Here is a 5,794-nt window from a genome sequence, read left to right on the forward strand (position 1 = left end):
GTTTTTGTCAGGTTTGTCAAAGATCAGATGGTTGTAGATATGCCTTATAGAGCATTTGTAAAGGATATTACAGTTTTTGATCTTAAGGAATAAAGACTAAGATGGAAAAGGAGATGAAAACAGTGAAATCTGAGGAAGCAATACACTCTCTACACATAAGCAAACTGCAATTCATCCAGTCAAGTTAGTGGTTACAGTTCAGTACATGATTTTCAAGGCAACTAAAAAATCAGCACACAGATATTTCCCCTTCCTAGAGTTAACAATTCTTTTAAAAGCTCTGATGTATCCATAAAGGAGTGTTGATTTTTGTGGGTTTTTTTTCCAAAAGGAAACAAAAAGGTTTTCATCCCTAAATTCACATACACAAGTTAAGTTAAACTATAAGCTAGTTGTATACTACCCAGTGAAATAGAAATGTTGGTACCATCTGAGGCAGGTGCTACCCTCCCTAGTCAATTCAAAACATGATCCAGTAAAACAAATACACATTGGTATGCCTCAAACAACTATAAAGCATTTCATTATTCTTCAAATATCATGTTTAATTAACTCCTAAGGTAACAGACTTCTAGAATGTTGTATCTTAATGGTGTACCCGAATCAATACTAGCAACAGAATGCAAAATTCAAAACTGCTATAAAAGTAAAATCATCATTAAAAAAACCTCAATCCTTATGTAAAAAGAGGGGGAACTGAGTGTGAAATGCTAACACCAAATGTCTGAAGGCAGAATTTTTGTTTGAGGAAGACCAAGTGAAGAGATAGATGCACCTAATCAAGACCAAATGGAAGACAGTGAAGAGTATGAAAAATGTTTAACAAGGAAAAATAAAAAGAAGAAGGAAAATGGAGAAGAGACAGGCAGCAAAAGAATTACTAGACTGATCAAAAATAAGAGAAAATGAGGCATGTTCATATGGCTCTTTTTTGTCTGTCCTTTGTGTTCCTAAATAACTTAAAATGTAAGTGGCATGTAGGCCACACTAGCAGGCAAGAATGAGCCTTGTGATGGATAGAGATGAAGGATCTGAGGCAAATGAATTGTTTTATTTTTTGTTTTTGCTTTTAATTCATACCTGAAAGCCTTGAATCCTTGCTAAATATTCCAGTTGTTTTGAAGGTTGTACTGGAGAACAAGGGGGAGTAGGAGAACTTCCTTTTAAACCTGTGGCTTCAGCTGTAGAAGATGTTCCATTCATAAGGAGTTCCCTGGCCATTGTAGCTGAACTATTTGATGTGAGATATATACTGAAAAAAGAGCTTGAAGGTTGGTTCATATCTCTGGGTGACAAATAGCCTAGAGTAGTGCCAGAGATTACTTTGTGGTGGCTGGCTTCCATCTCTTGATAAACATCAGGAGACAAATGAATAATTCCTTTTGGAGTATTATTTGTTGGTTCAGGAAACCCAGGCTTTGGACCACTCCATCCTTTGTTTTCCCCTGTCTTCTCAGGTTGATCCTGAAGATTAGTGGATGCTTTATAACCAAGTTGTAATAGCATTGCTTCTGCAGCATTTTTTTTTTTTTTGGCCTTTTTATTAGGTCCCATTCCTGTAGCAGCTTCATTGCCTACCTTCATATACATCACAAATTCTTGACGTCGAGGCATTCCTCTTTCTGAAAGCAAAACATAATCTGGCTCCTTTTCCTTTTTGGCCTGTTGCATTTGCGCCAGGCAGCTAATAGGGTTCATCCCTTGGCCATATTCTGGTCCGGCCTTTACTACTGTTTTAGGGCGTTTTTTAAAAAATAATTTTGGCTTTTCCACCACAGGAAGAGGTGGAAGTTTTTTAAGCTCCTGTAAGACAGTGACAGTGGTTGCAGCACGCTTCTTGGAGAGTTTTTTGCTATTTCCTTCTCCTTCTGTAGAGAACTTTCCTACTGACACTCGAGTAACAAAGCTTTTCATATGTGGTGGTCCATTTTCTTTAACAACCTCAAAACTAACAGCTATATTGCGCTTCGGAGCAATTTCAAACACTAAGCTGATCTCAGACTTATTTGCATCTTTGTCATCATCTATATCCTTTCCTGATTCACCATTGTAAGGCGATCTTTCTGGAATAGGTTCAATCTGCAGTGCTTGGAGGGCTTTCATTGTAGCATTGTGTCTAGCTTTCTTTCCCCCCAAAATTCATTATTTCCTACATGAGCTGAACATAAAAGATCTTAGGTATTGGGCAATGATACCTCTGATTATACATGACTTGAAAGTTGTAATTAGCTCTATTATTTGGGAATGGCTTTGGATCTAATGGCCTGTAGATGGCAGGCTCTGCCCCTTTTCATAGCAAGCCTATTCAGTTCCACAGTTGGTGTTATACAGCCTGGGTTATTGTTGACATTACTTTTGGGTGGCTTCTAAATCGGTTTGGGAAGCGTAGATTCAGTCAAAGCTTTATTAGCAACAGCCTGTTGAGCCTTCTTTATACTGCTGCCTTCGGATTCCCACGTCCGCTCACCAAGACTCAGTTGCACTGAGAACATCTTTGAATGAGCAGGCCCTCTTTCATTCAGAAGTTTATACTGGGGTTGGACTCTATTGAAACGGGCTAACTCATTTATTGCAGTTTTCTCTTTTGGGTTTGCCAATTTTATCTTGGAGAGAAGCTGATTTATTTGAAGCCTGTTAAGACAATATTGACCAAACTGCTGTATCCCTCACGGCTCCAAAAACTTCTAAGCCTTGGTCAAATTTCTTTGTGTATCTTTGAGTCTTCTTTTTCTGTCTTCTTCTTCTTCTTCTTTTTTATTTTTCTTCAATCTTTAAAAAGTAAGCTAAAGTCCTTGTGGTAGGCAGCCTCTCCACTCCGCCTCCCGTGGCCCGCGACCCAGCATGGCCATTGTTCCTGACGCCGCTCCCGCCCCCTGGCGGCTGTGGGGGCCCAAACAGCAGCTGGCTCTGCGGGGCTAGCGGTGGCGAGCTGGGCCCCCAGGCGAGGGCCGTTCCTGGGGGCCTTGGGAACGAGGGAGAGCTAGTGCGCAAGGAGTGGGCCCCGTCTGCCTCCAAAGCTTTTTTTTTTTTTTTTTTTTTTTTGCATCTATTGAGATGATCATATGTTTTTTGTTTTTGATTCTGTTTGGGTGGTGAATCACATTTATTGATTTGCATATGTTAAACTAATCTAGCATCACAAGAATGGCGCCTCCTTGATTGTGGCGACTCAACTTTGTGATGTGCTTCTGAATTACATTTGCTAGTATTTTGTTAAGAATTTTTGCATCTATGTTCATCAGGGATATTGGCCTGTAGTTTGTTTTGTTTGTTGTGTTTTTGCCAGGTTTTAGTATCAGGGTGATACTGGCTTCACAGAATGAGTTAGGGAGATGTCCTTTATCCTCATCTTTTTAGAAGAGTTTCAATAGAATTGGTATCAACTCTTCTTTGTACATCTGGTAGAAATCAGCAGTGAATCTTTCTAGTCCAAGGCTTTTTCTGGTTGGTAGGTTTTTTCTTTTTCTTTTTTTTTTTTTTTTCTGATTCAATTTCAGAACTTGGTATTAGTTTATTCAGGGTTTCAATTTCTTCCTGATTCAATATTAAGATGTTGTATGTTTTGAGGAAGTTATCAGTTTTCTCTGGATTTTCTCCTAGTTTTTGTGCATACAAGTGTCCATAATAGTCCCTGAGATTCTTTTGTATTTCTGTGGGATCATTTGTAATATCACTTGTTTCATTTCTGATTGTGTTATTTGGATCCTCTCTCTCTTTTTCTTTGTTGATCTGGCTAGTGGTGTATTGATCTTGTCTATCTTTTCAAAAAACCAACTTTTGTTTTGTTAATTATTTGTATGTATTTTGGGGTCTCATTTTGGTCAGTTTGCTTGCAGGGGCGTATATGTGACTTACCCTTGGCAAATTCATGTGGGTCTGCAGCAACCTCAATTCTTGCCGCCTCAGAAGAAAAAAATTTGACTGAGGGGTACAAGGCAGAAAAAGAGACTGAGGCAAGTTTCAGAGCATGGCAGAAGTTTATTAAAAAGCTTTAGAGTAGGAAATAAAGGAAGTACACTTGGAAGAGACCCAAGTGGGTCCCTTGGAGGTCAAGTGCCCTGTTTCACCTTGAACATTGGATTTTATGTGCTGACCTACTTCTCGCATCTTGCACCCCTTTCCTTTCATTCTTCCCTTATGGTGACCCGCCCGCATATGTGGTGCCCTGGTTGCACTTGGGAAGTGAGTATGTGCAATGTATTTACTGGAATCGTATGCATGGTAACCTGAGGCTTTCTTCCCTTTTCCAGTGGTATGCCCCTGGAAGGTCGTACTGCACCATTTTATCTCTTAATGCACATATTGAGCCCATTCACCCAATTCCTGAGATCTTATTGGAAGCTGCCAATTACCGATCTCAAGTATTTTTATCTGTTGGGAAACAGCCTCTTCCTGGTGTCGGCTGCAATCAATTACCATTTTAGAGAGGCAATATGACAACTGCCAAACCATCCTCTGATGGTCGCCTGACCTTCCTACAGAGTGGGGGTCACAAACTTGGTTTATGACCAAGCATATGGTTGATCTTGGAGTATGTTTCATGTGCAGATGAGAAGAATGTAAATCCTCTCGTTGACGGGCAGAGTATTCTCTAGATGTCTATCAGGTCTAATTGGTCAAGTGTTGGGTTTAAGTCCAAAATTTCTTCTTAGTTTTCTGCCTAGAAAATCTGTCTACCGCTGTCAGTGAGGTGTTGACATCCCCCACTTGTTATTGTGTGTCTAAGTGTTTTCATAGGTCTAGAAGTACTTGTCTTATGAATCTGGGTGCTCAAATGTTAGATGCTTATATATTTAGGGTAGTTAAGTCTTTTTGTTTATTTAAACCCCATGTAATTATATAATGATGTTCTTTTGTCTTTTTTTACTGTTGTTAGTTTAAAGTCTGTTTTATCTTATATAAAAGTAGTGACCCCTGCCCTTTTAAGTGTTCTATTCACATGATAGATCTTTCTCCAGCGCTTTACTTTGAGCCCATGAGTGTAATTTATGTGCAGGATGGGTCTCTTGGAGACATTAGGTGGATGTGTCTTTTTAAAAGTCCAACTTGCAACTGTGTGTCTTTTAAATGGAGCAGTTCAATCATTTACATTCAATGTTAATATTGATATGTTAGGTTTTGACCCTATCCTGAAGTTGTTAGCTGCTTGCTTTGTAGTTTCAGTTGTGTAGTTGTTTTATATGGTATTTTCCTCTCACTGTCTCCAAGCATCTCCACAAGTTACCTCCAGGGCTTGGGAGAAGCAAAATGCTTTCCCTCAGCCTGGACTGCTCAAATTCTGCAGTGGAAAGAGGAGTCACAGAGAGGTTCTCTGCCTCTCTCATGTACTGGGGCATAAATAGAGATCTAATAAATGTCATTGAATGGAGATTTCCAAGTCAGAAAGTCATCAAAAAGTATACTACCTCAGTGTTAAGTAAAATAAGAGAGAATCAGTAAAAAATAGCTCTCTGCCCTGAGTTTATAAGATAAAATTTGAACAGAATTATCTCTACCACTTGGGAGTTATGATTAATATTGTTTAATATTTTCTAATGTTCACTCTGTCTGTCATTTCTCATCTTCTAGATTTACTGATTTTTTACTGTGTACCACCACACTCAAATGTGCAAACAAACACACATGCATGAACCATAAATATGTAAGCATGTATTCACACACAAATATATTTTCTCTATTTCACTATTTATTGTATTAAAGCCTATTTAAAAATATTCCATCATATAATCCCAAATAACAGATAATATTATGTATATGCAATTTAAGCTAATAATGAATAACTTTCATAGGATAA

The 5,794-nt window shown here is 38.6% G+C and overlaps 1 pseudogene; it reads right to left on the bottom strand.

Moving 5' to 3' along the window:
- Positions 1-1,074: 1,074 nt before the first annotated feature.
- On the bottom strand, positions 1,075-2,526 carry LOC100581607 (annotated as a pseudogene).
- Between the last annotated feature and the right edge of the window lie 3,268 nt (positions 2,527-5,794).

This window comes from Nomascus leucogenys, chromosome X, assembly GCF_006542625.1.
Source record: "Nomascus leucogenys isolate Asia chromosome X, Asia_NLE_v1, whole genome shotgun sequence".
NCBI lineage: Eukaryota > Metazoa > Chordata > Mammalia > Primates > Hylobatidae > Nomascus > Nomascus leucogenys.